Genomic DNA, 13,176 nt, shown 5'->3' on the forward strand with positions numbered 1-13,176 from the left:
TTTCTAGTTTCATATTGTATTTTTTAAAGGGGGTTTTATGTCAGAAATAAACAATGAAAACGAAATACAACACATAGCTACAGCAATTTTATTTTCATGGTATTGCCAAATTTAGAGGGGGACCAGGAGGATCAGGCCTCCCTTTTTCTGGAAAAAAATTTGGTTGATTATATAGGGAATCACTGAAGCATGACTGGAGTGGGCCTGACCCCTTCTTAGGCAGTCAGTGTGCCCCAACTTATGAAAATTTCTGGATCTGCCACTGATGATGTGATAAAGTGCTTATTAATGTACTGGAAACAAATAAGAAATATCTTTTTTGAATCAAAAAACTTTTTTTAGAAAACCATACAACCAAAATAACAAATGCAATTTATTAAGAAATGATAGGCATTGATGACCAAGATGATAATTCTGTGGATGCTGTAAAGTATTATCATACTACAATGTAATATGGACATCAATTACAACTGTTGCACAAGTACTGAAAGCACAGTTGGTCAAATGGTGTCTACTCTTGTTTCTTGATTTCTTCACTAGTATCTGAAAAGCAAAGTAAATTCTGTGGTTATAAACAGACTATATATAGATACAACATTTATGGTAATGGATATCATGAAGTGGCTAATTGTTATTACATGTACACTTTTACAGAAATATTTATAATTAAAGAGTTTTACCCACAATCCTGTACCAAAATGTTCAGGGAATATTATTACAAGTTTATATGTTTGCCAAAAGTGCTCAGAACTATAAAACTATACAGTAATTGTTACTAGTTTATAGGAAACAGAAATATGAAAATTATACAAAGTCATTTTCCTATGTTAAACTTTATATTGAAAATCATTGTGTACAATTATATTTATTCTATACCAAGTATGTGACTGTATGGCTAATTTACCAGTTTTGACAGAGGTACAGAATGACAGACTGTTATGAACTATAAATTATATACAATCAGGGTATGCTCACTCTTAACACCTGATATAATCTGGGTTTGAAGAGGGTTGTATTGTGTTTGTAGTCCATACAATAACTCTTAAACTGAGAAAAAATCCTTTTGTTTTTCAACGTTTCCATGTCATGCATTTGTTTCAATTTTTCTGTTTTTGTGCATTTTTTTTTCGACTGTCACTTTCTGACGTTCCATTTAAAATATATACTGGTTGTAAAAAAATATTATGTTTGTTGGAGTATATCTACAAGTGTTAACTTACTTATCTTAATATAAAAAAAAATCAGGATATCAAGCACAACAAAAGGAGGTTATATTTAACCAAAATCTGGGTTTAATCCATTATTATATTTTACTAAACTAACAATAACAATAATGTGCATTTAAGTTAAACAACAAGTGCCCATCCATGGAAGGATAAATATAACAGATGAAAAAATTTGTAAGGGTTCCGCGGAACCCAGTGTCTCGCCTTCTTTTGCTGTAAATCGGAGGCTCAATAAAAATGAGAAAACATATTAATAAAAATATTCCTCTTAATACTATCTTTTGATTGTAAGAAGCTTCTGTCCAAGTTTGGTAAAAAATCTAGAATAGTTAATGAATCTAATAAATGTTTTGATAACTTTAACTGCAGACTGTATGTAATGTTAACTGGAAGAAAATCTAAGTCCATTTAAAAGTAAAATACAGAAAAATGGAGTTATCTTTTTACAAAATTTACTTCTGGATACTCTCTTATGGCCATAAATAAGCTTCTGTCCAAGTTTGGTACAAACCCAGGATAGTTTATGAAAGTTATTAAAATTTAAAAAACTTTAACCACAGAGTGAAGGTAATGTTTCCCCACAGAAAAACTAAGTCCATTTAAAAGTAAAATATGAAAAAAAAATGGACTTATTTAATTTTTTACAAAATTTACTTTTGGATACTATCTTATGATCATAAACAAGCTTCTGTCCAAGTTTGATACAAACCAAGGATAGTTTAAGAAAGTTATTAAAATTCGAAAAACTTTAATCACAGGGTGAAATTGTCACCCCACATTGTAACATTGGATCTCTGTGTCTTCCCTGGTCCCAATATGCATGCATGTATGTTTAATGGAAAAGCCTTAAAACAATATGTCATGTATGTGTTACCTGTTAGATTAATTTGACCTGTCACCATCATCAGGACTGTTGTTCTTTTTCTTCCAAGATGAAATACATGTACATGTATTGGATGGCAAAGCCTTTTGCTGAAATATAATTTGACCATGTTTAATAAAAAGCGATTTGTAGAGGTCTATGTCTACAAAACTATACATTTCTTTAGAAATTTTACTGAATAAAGTAATTTTGCTAAACTATGGAACAAGTTCAAGTAGATATGCAAGGTTCAAAAACATTTAGTCTGACTTCATGTATCTGAATTGGAATAAAACCAAAGAAATTATTTTTCTTATTGGTAATACATGTCCTACCGGTATTAGGGTACCAAAAAGAATATTCGTAAAAAAAACATTGGCACAATACATGTATATTCAAGATATATTTCATATGCTAAAAAAAAATCAAAAATCAAAAAGTGATAAAACATATAGTGTATGACATTAGTAGTCCTTTGTAAATTTATGTATTGTCATTTTGATTAGTTTGGTTTGTTTCATATTCTGACATAGGACTAAATATGACTTCTTTAAACTGAGATTTACTGTGCCTATTGTTTTTTTGTTTTTCTACAATGGCTAGCTTGATATCTTGCAAAACATGTTTAACCCCTAAGCCTCTGGCCTTTGTTAGTCTTGTATGATTTTTAATTTTAGTTCATTTATATAAATTTTGGAGTCTAGTATATCACCTTGACCCCATGTTTCCAGGAGTAGTACACATTTTTGTTTAGGTGGCAGGTGAAGCATGCCTCTGTGTGCATAATTTTTTCAGTGTGTTGTATATTCATTGGTGGTCTTTGGCTGTTTTCTACTCTTTGGCAAGGTTGTTGTCTCTTTGACACATTCCCCATTTCCATTCTCAATTTTTTGTTAATAATGAAATTACCCAATAACAGTCAGTTATATGTGAGGCCTCTGTATTTCTCTATATACATTTGTACTAGGTTTGTATTCTCCAGTCATTCAATACAGATAATTGATCTGGAAAAGATATATGTCAGTATTTTACTATTTCAGATGCAACTCAATGCAGATACATTTGTACATGTACTTTATACATACGATTGCAATGTACATAGATTATAGTTAGTTATAATATACTGTATTGTGTTGGTCATATCTTTTATTTCATTCTGAATACAAACAGCCTTTTATGGCAATCAACAATTGTCACAAAGGTTAACCTGTATTTGTTTAATTGTTAGTTTCATTATAAAGTGCATTCTAAATGGCATAATCCATATATATAGCATGCGGATAAATTGTCTTATTGTAAGAAGAATTTCATATTATCTTGCACTGTCACTTGATGATCTTTGCTGGTTGGACACAAATCCAGGTCAGTTCACGCCCATTCACGTTTGCACCCACTCATGTTCGCTCCCTTTCACTTTCGCACCCAAAGTCTGTTTGCACCATACATGTTTGCGCCAAATTTTAATTGGTTTTGTGTTTAATACATGTAACTATAGCTTTGTAATCAAGTTTTGGCAAGTGTATTCTTATATTGTTAACATTGTCTCAAAATAAAGTGAGACAGCATTTTTTTTCGTGTTGAATAAATCTTATCATGTTTTGGATAGTGTATTGTTAAAAAAAAATAAAAAAAAGTTCTAAATAAAGTGGGATTCTGTCAAGGTTTATTTTGTGTTGAATAACTCTTAATCATGTCTTGATTAGTTTATTGTTATAACTTTGTTTCATGGACTTGTTTCAAAATAGATTCTGACTACGATTTTTTTGTGTGTTGAATAAATCTTATCGTGATTTGGTTATAATAGTGTATTGCAATATTTTTTGGTTTCAGATCAAAGGGACCAAGCTGTTAAAAACAAATATCTTTTGTGTTTTTTAATTAAAGTCTTGAAGTTTTACTTACACCAAAGCAATTTATAGTTGTGAAAATCATGATTTTCCAATTATTCATATGAAATTTGAATTAAAATTGGGCGCGAATGTGTGTAGAGTACGAACAGACCTTGAGTATGAACGTGCGAAAGTGTATTGGAAGTGAACGAACCTGATACCCTGGACACAGAATCTATAATCTTAAAAATATGCTTTTAAAATATATTTTAAATAATTTAAAAGTTTTGACTCATCTGCATACAGTACAAGAAGGGACTTCCCTTAAAGCATCAATTTTTGGTGCTTACTGCAGATTAGTTATATTAAATATCCTTCATTAAGTATCCTTGCATTGTGATTTGCAGTATAACTCAAGAGACAAATGTATGGTAGTTGTGGTGTTTTTTATATTGAATTTTCAGCTGAGACTATTGTGTTACAGTAGTCTCAGATTTCAGTGATCGATGCATGAGGTAAAATATTTAAAACTACAAACCTAATACAAACTGTCAAACATTTTATTTTGTAATACTAGTTGTTATACGGATTCTGCAAACTAATTCTTGGTTGGTACAACCTACTCTGTTTTTGACATACAGGTGTACAAAAACAGTAGGTTGTAACAACCAAAGATTAGTTTGCAACCCCCCCCCCCCTTTCTGAGTTATGTGTAAAAAGTAAACTACCTTTTCCCTATCCTATTAAAAGACACATTCGTAAACATAAACCTTGAGAAGTTAATTGTCTATTTTCCATGCTGTTTAAACCACAGGCGCTTGGGTGTATGATACAGATTTTTTTTTTGGATTTTTTTTTTGCTGATTAAAATATTCAATTTTCTATATTTATAATACATATCTATCACTTCTGTGTATGTCTCACCTAGTTTCGAGTGATTTAAACGACCCAGAGAAAATACCCAATTTTACTATCCATACTAAGAAAGTAAAATTGGGTATTTTCTCTGGGTCGTTTAAATCACTCGAAACTACAGGTGAGACATACACAGAAGTGATAGATATGTATTATAAATATAGAAAATTGAATATTTTAATCAGCAAAAAAAAAATCCAAAAAAAAAATCTGTATCATACACCCAAGCGCCTGTGGTTTAAACGTTTCATTTTACACTGAAACTCCCAACTCAACCACTGCCGCATGTTAACGTCCATATAATATTCCTGAAGATTTTACGTTCCGGTAACATGTGGTCAAGGTCATTTAATACCAAATTTTAAAACGCCATCTATGAACGAAATCCAAAGACACAAAAATCCAGACGCTATATTCATAATTCAATTCAAAGTTTTATTGCCATATAAACTTTACAGTTTGTGACATATAACAACAACAAAAACAAATAAAGACAATAACTAAGTAACTCAATATATATACACAAATTCAGGTAAATATTAAAGGGTCCCCTGTCCTCAGTTCCATTGACTTTTTTATAAAGGATCCTAGTTTATTCACTTGTGTTGGTGTTGATGGGTTAAGTATATATATAACTTTGTCATTGTCAGTGAGATTAGCAAATAAATTACTTTCTCTATTAATGCAATCAAAATATGTTAATCTAATATTTGAATTATGAGAACAATTTATTAGGAAATGTTTCTCATCATCTAGTACTTTACATTTTTTGCAAAGTCTCTCTTCGCGAGGAATTTTAAAATGCCTCCCTTTTTCAATTAATAATGAATGGTCACTGATTCTAAGTTTTGTAATTAATTTTCTAAATTCAAAGTTTGGGTTAGAGAGGTAAGGTTTGATCAATAGATTTGGCTCAAGTGCTTTATAAAAATTTAATTTACTTTTATCATCAATAGATGTTAACTTATTTATCAACAGGTTGTTGTAGTATGAGTTTATTTGGGGTTTAATATAGCTTTTAATATTTTTTAATTGTTTTAAATTATCACAGGTTTTTAGTCTATCTATATCAATGTTAGATTCAGAAAGAATATCTTTTGCAAAAGTGAACCATGAATAGGTGCCACTAGAATCCAAAGTTTTAGTTAATTGAAAAGATTCATGTAATAAGGGATTCAAATTTGAGGTGAAAAGCCTTGCTAAATACATAATAGTTTGGGTTTTTATATGACATTCAATAGGCAGTCTTCCCAATTCGTTCCTTGTACCAAAATTTGAGGCACTCTTGTTAGTGCCAAGGGTAAACTTGCAATACCCAAGATGCAAGTTTTCTATTGGAGTCTTGTCAATAAAATTAAATGGGTCCACAATTTTTATAATGCGTCTGGGTGATCGAGACTACGTGTTTTTAAGTTGTAGTTAGTAAACTCGTAGTAGCCCACAATGCATTGTAGTTCATTGAGTCCATTGGTCAGTTTTTCAAGGCCGCATTGGAGTTGTGTTTGGGAAATTACTATGCAAATATATTTTGAAGTCAGGAAATCTATCTAGTTCTCGACCTGTTAAATAGCTTAAAGACAAATCCCTCTATTGTTTATGCGCATATACAAGCGCAACAGTACTGTGCCGTCAGCGGATTATGACGTCGCGGTTTCCGCGAACTGGAAACGTTTATTAGAGTTATTCCTCTTTGAGCCGATGGAGAGAGTGACAATCGTTTTGATAGGTGAATTTTCCGAGAAAAAAAATGAAAATTGTTTTTATATAATAAACATGTTCCAGAATTGGATAAAATATGAGAATGAAAAGAGAGTCAACTATACAGCAATCTAACAACAACAAATACACAAAAATGACTGCAAAGAAACGATACAGAATCTGGATACTCGACAACAAGATGAGCCAATCAAATAATATAATACTTTTTTCCTTAATTTTCTATATGTATAGACTTTCGTAGATTCTTAATTATATCGATATTTTACAAATCATTAAGAAAGTACGAAAATCATCAATCATTCTGGACATGTCCTCAAAATTCATTGTATCTTTAGCAATAGGTACATAACGTGCCTATATATGGATATGGCAAATTGCACTGACGTATTTTGAATGTGTACGGCACTTACATTTTTACAGGAATATAATAATTAGATTTCTGATAAACACCAACAAAACAGTAACCTAACGACGTATACATGTAAAACAAAGTACATCTAAAGAAGTTAACATAAAAGCTTCTAACATTCTAGGTTTTTTATATGACCATTCCGAGTTTGTTCCGATTTACCAAATTTGATATTTATGTGCAAGGTGCGCAATTTTTGTATGAAAAAAACATAATCGTGTCTGTGTTAAAAAGTTGTCGGAATGAAGAATTACAGAGGAATGCATATGGAAAAAAAATCAATTAAAAGGAGATTTGAGAAAAGAGGTCGGACTAGGTTTTACCCATACTCACGGTATGACATCTGTATGAGTATACTTAGACTGAGTTTCTAGCAACATTACGGAATATTTCGACATTCATTGATGCCTAAGGATGAATGATCAAAACAGATATGATGTTAATTAGACCCCGTTAACACTTGCACGGAATTGAAATAAAATCTATCTCTGAAGAGCATACTCTCGTTTTCGATCTTTTAAGAACTTGTGCGTTTACATTTAGTATACATTGCATATCTAAAATAATCGGTCTAACCATTTCGATAACAAAAAATCGTAGAAAATTGAATAAGGAAATATTTGGTTCATGAGATAATTATATGCTTCTGCATTTATTAATTTTATTTTTGATTAACATGTCATAAGTAATCATAAACAAAGAATTGTCAGAAAAAAATTACGTATAACGGAAGATGAGTAATTTACAGAAAATAAAAAATAATAATGAATAAATACAATTGAAAAGCTATTTTTTAAAAGGTGCACCGAATACCACACGTATAGTAAGCGAATATGGAACGAATAAGTAACAGGGCATCAGTTGAGCACTGAAACGAGTATTTACGCCTTAGTATAGGGTTATTTTACCTCTTAGAACCAATATATAGCATCAGAGGCAAGAAAAAAAAAAAATGGAAAAGATTTGTTTAAAAAGGTGTTACCTTTAACAAACATATTGTAAGCGAATAAGTAGCAGGTCATCGGTCTAGCGCTAAAACTGGTACATACACGGTAATAGGTATGTTTCACTTTTAAGAACCCATACCTAACACCAGAGACAAGAAAACAATTGAAAAGATTTGTTTCGTAATAGGTGCAACGTATTTCAACGTATAAGCAAATAAGGAACGAATAAGTAATGGTATCAGTCGAGCGCTGAAACGGTTCCTGTCTCAACTCAGGAGTCGGTAATTAAGGGGTTGTTGTTTGTAAAAGAACTACATCTATTAGTTTTTCATTAATTTTGTATTGTTATTTTCTAGTTTGAATTGTGTTAGTTACATTTGTCCATTTGGGACCTTTTGTAGTTGTTTATGCGGTATGGGATTTGCTCAATGTTGTAGGCCGTACTTTGACCCATAGTTAATAATTTCCTGTGTCAATTGGTCATTTGTGGAGAATTGTGTTATTTGCAATCATACCACATCTTCTTTTTTTATTTATATATTTTCAGAAGAATGACACAAAAAACGTCGAATATATTTATTTGGTTTTTATTATCTCTATGGCACGTTCTGTCAAATCATTTGAGAATAAACACTGAAATCAGCTTTTTTTAAGAACTTTTTTAAACTGACCATGCGCAGATTTATTTTCATATCTACATAAAACACTTGGAATTTTATATCGATTGATTGATTGAAAAAGTCGATCGCGATGTATATAAAACGTTTTCACTTGAAGAAAAATCGGTCTTTTAAAACTACATCTGGAGATGGAATGTTTACGTCCGATTGAGGATCAATCTTTCTCATTTTTTGCAATACTAAAGATCGGCGATCTCAGAAATTATCGATCTTTATTGTTAGTGGAAACGGAGTCTTATATTTCTAATGATTTTAAGTAATTATCATCAAAATAAAAAGGAACAACATTCTTATACGAAATTAAAATTCTTGATATATACCTGAAGCTAAATTCTGTCTTGTCTTTCAGATATACTTTGATTGAACAATGATATTATATAAAAATGTCTTCACTATTTTAAAAAGAATTTCTGTTAAACACATAAGCACTATGAATAACCTGAAATGAAATGTTCATAGAAGCATTCGTGTGTACATTTGTACAACGCATTGTTTTCCAACAACCGCATTTATATTACGTGTCTGTGATTATATACTGTCTGACTTAAAACTAAGTACTATCATGTGTAGATTAATGTGAATTTATCGTAGTTTAAAACAAACAAACAACAAATCAGCAAATAACGAGAACTGGGTTGTCCCTAATTTGTAAGAATATAGCCTAAACCGGCCGAAAGTCTTTCGACGTTGTTTTTAGAATTGGCGCAATATGTTCCCGCCAATTCAAGTTGTTAACCCCTTTTTAGAAATATCTCTTTTTCTATTACGGTGACCCCATCTTTTTATTTCCTTATTTTGTTTAGATATAAACAACGCATATTCTATTGAAGACTCATGGAGAAATTATTGGTCAATTTTTTTTAAACTTAATTTTTTTATAGGTATTTCACAATAAAAAAGGCGGGAAAACTATTATAGCAACTCATCATTATTATTTTCCACTCAGAAAATGGTGATATTATGAAAATAGTTTGTATTAACAACTAGGTTAACAAAACAGACAAGTTTTTATTGGATACGGACTTTAAAAAAAATATTACACTGCTATTGAGTAGAAGTCCCAATTTCCAAATTCCGTGAAAAAGATGGCGTTTTAAATCGAAAACGAGGTCGGTGACCCCATTTTTTTATTTGCTTATTTTAAAGCTTTTACCTAGCCTAAAGTAAAAATAAAATATAAAGAAGATATTATTGGTAGATCTGAATAGAAGGATTTGTCTTTAAGGCTCTTTTTCATGACATACGCTCATGTGAACTCGCGTTGTGATCACGGTTCCTTAACTCCAAAATTATTCTGGAATTTGTTGCAGGGTAAGAATGACGTATTTTTTTGTTGTCTCCCGATCAATATATATATGATATCATTGTGTGCCAAACATAAATCGATTAAAACTCAAACAAGGTTGATCTTTACTACTAGAACTCAACAGACCTCTCTTCCCTTAAAAAAAGAATAAAATAAATAATATACAGACAATTTTATGTCGACATAAGGTCCTCTGTATCCTTAATCTAGGTAACAGTTGATCCCCCAACATCAAATATTGGACCCGTAAAGTATCTTGCAGGAGATCCCCCAACATCAAATACTGGACCCGTAAAAGTATCTTACAGGAGATCCCCCAACATCAAATGCTGGACCCGTAAACGTATCTGACAGGAGATCAACCAACATCAAACACTGGACCCGTAAAAGTATCTCACAGGAGATCCCCAACATCAAATACTGGACCCGTAAAGTATCTTGCAGGAGATCCCCCAACATCAAATACTGGACCCGTAAAAGTATTTTACAGGAGATCCCCCAATATCAAATACTGGACCCCAGATCCTCCCAACATCAAATGCTGGACCCGTAAAAGTATCTTACAGGAGATCCCCAACATCAAATACTGGACCCCAGATCCTCCAAACATCAAATGCTGGACCCGTAAAAGTATCTTACAGGAGATCCACCAACATCAAATGCTGGACCTGTAAAAGTATCTTACAGGAGATCCTCCAACATCAAATACTGGACCCGTAAAAGTATCTTACAGGAGATCCCCAACATCAAACACTGGACCGCAGATCCTCCCAACATCAAATGCTGGACCCGTAAAAGTATCTTACAGGAGATTCCCCAACATCAAATGCTGTACCCGTAAAAGTATCTTACAGGAGATCCCCCAACATCAAATTCTGGACCCGTAAAAGTATCTTACCATGCTTACAGGAGATCACCCAACATCAAATACTGCTGCTCTTGGGCTGATATCATAACCTTGGGCCGATAAAGGGTCTGATATGAAAAATGCCATGTAATAACCTATACGTATCAAATGTGCTTATAATTTATTATTTGTTTTTAAATATCAATTATATATATATATAGAGATCTAACATTGTTGGGTTGATGTTTAGACGAGTTGTATACAGAATGTACACAGCCATGTATCACCATGATATCAGTGCTGGTGGTCCGATGAATAAATCTGTTGTAAATATATATATGTTGGTGGCAATAAGTAAAATTAGGCATTAAGCTTAAATCCTAGGCAATAAGCTAACGCATAGGCAGTAAGTCTATTGCCTAAATGATGTTAGGCATTAGTCTTAAATCCGAGGATTTAAGCTTAAATCCTGAAAAATGTGTGCAGCTTAATGCCTGAAATAGAAAAAAATAGAAATGCGAGTAAATAAAAGACATTTATTCATTTTAATAAAAATATATTTGTTACATAATAACACTAGGAGAACTGGAGCCTGTTTATCGAAACTATCCTAAGATCGGTCCTATTAGATATTCTTAAGACAGAAATTGTGATAAATTTGGGACCGATTTAAGCCCCAGTCCCACTAGACCACGATCGCGCCACGCTCACCGCGATCTAAAATAAATTTAGATCGTGGTGAGGTCGCGGTATGAGCGGCATGAAAATGTTAATTTTCGTTGCTTTCACGATGCTACTACGTCCTAATTACGCTTCTACAACGATCCCGCTACGATTAAACCACGTTCTCACCGCGCTTATCCTGCGACCTCACTACGCTTATAAAGATCTTTCTTCACGTTCTCATTACGACCATACCCCGAGTTATCCGATTGCAACACGATCTTACTGCGATTATAGCACGTTCTTACCACGATTATACTACGTTCATACTGCGATCTTACTACGTTCTCAGCAATACCGTCAATTTCGTGTTTCATATTAATATACTTCCATTCCTTCTTTATCTGATGAAACGGAGATTTCTCGGAAACAATACAGTCATGCCACCAAAATCTACTAGAACACGTGGGCGTGGTGGTAGGGGTTGATGTAGAGGCAGAGGGAGCAAAGTATGAACGCCATACTAAACTCCAAATAGTACACAAGAAACTAAAATTAAAAATAGTACAAGAATAACAAAAGCCAGAGGCTCCTGACTTTGGACAGGCGCAAAAATAGTGGGCTTAAACATGTGTGTGAGATCTCAACCCTCCCCCTTTACATCTAGCCAATGAAGAAAAGTAAACGCAAAACAATACGCACATTAAAATTCAGTTCAAGAGAAGTCCGAGTCTGATGTCAGAAGATGTGACTAAAGAAAATAAACAAAATGACAATAATACGTAAATAACAACAGACTACTAGCAGTTAACTGACATGCCAGCTCCAGACTTCAATTAAACTGATACTATACACATAAGTAGTATAATACTTGTCATCAAGAGATGTCGGAACGACCAATCAAATCTAAATTACAATCTATTGCTGGTCCATCAAGCTCAAATAACGATATTTTAGTGAACGATAGCAGAGATGACACAGATGTGTCAATATATATAAGAAGATGTGGTATGAGTGCCAATGAGACAACTCTCCATCAACGTAAAAATCTAAAAAAGCAAACCATTATAGGCCAAGGTACGGCCTTCAATACGGAGCCTTGGCTCAAACCGAACAGCACGCTATAAAGTTAAAAATACTAATGTTAAACCATTTAAACGGGAAAAACCAACGGTCTAATCTATGTAAAAACGAGAAGCAGGTTGAGCTGTTAGAGGAAATGGATAAATACATTCAGCCAATCAAAATCTAGGGAGTTTTTTATATATATTTTATGTGAAAATGACACATAAAAATGATGGTCGTGAGAAGAGCGTGATGAGGACGACAAGGGCGTGTTAGAATCGTACTATGGTCGTAAACAGCGTGGTATAGTCGTAGTGGAAGCGTAGTTGGGTCGCGGTGAGAACGTGAGGGTCGTAGTAATTAAGGGGGTTTGCGGGTCTAAATCATTTATATAGGATTTCTCTATATTTTTCCATAAATGAACTTTATCTTATAGTTAATAGAAAAATAAAAAAAAGTGGGGTCACCGTTCATTTGCGCTCACAATCTGCCTTCGAAAGAAGCATACATTTTTGTAATGGTGGTTTTTATGCCCCACCTACGATAGTAGAGGGGCATTATGTTTTCTGGTCTGTGCGTCCGTTCGTCCGTCCGTGCGTCCGTCTGTTCGTCCGTTCGTCCGTTCGTTCGTTCGTCCGTCTGTCCCGCTTCAGGTTAAAGTTTTTGGTCAAGGTAGTTTTTGATGAAGTTGAAGTCCAATCAACTTGA

At 33.0% G+C, this 13,176-nt stretch overlaps 1 long non-coding RNA gene across 1 annotated transcript; it reads right to left on the reverse strand.

The window, feature by feature from the left end:
- Positions 1–65: 65 nt before the first annotated feature.
- LOC139501517 (uncharacterized) lies at positions 66–4,726 on the reverse strand. Its single transcript, XR_011658591.1, has 4 exons — positions 4,646–4,726; positions 2,998–3,092; positions 2,101–2,198; positions 66–543 (listed from the first exon to the last, which is right to left on the reverse strand). It is a non-coding gene; the product is annotated as an uncharacterized lncRNA (long non-coding RNA).
- Positions 4,727–13,176: the final 8,450 nt, after the last annotated feature.

Source organism: Mytilus edulis, chromosome 13, assembly GCF_963676685.1.
Source record: "Mytilus edulis chromosome 13, xbMytEdul2.2, whole genome shotgun sequence".
In the NCBI taxonomy this organism is placed as follows: Eukaryota; Metazoa; Mollusca; class Bivalvia; order Mytilida; family Mytilidae; genus Mytilus; species Mytilus edulis.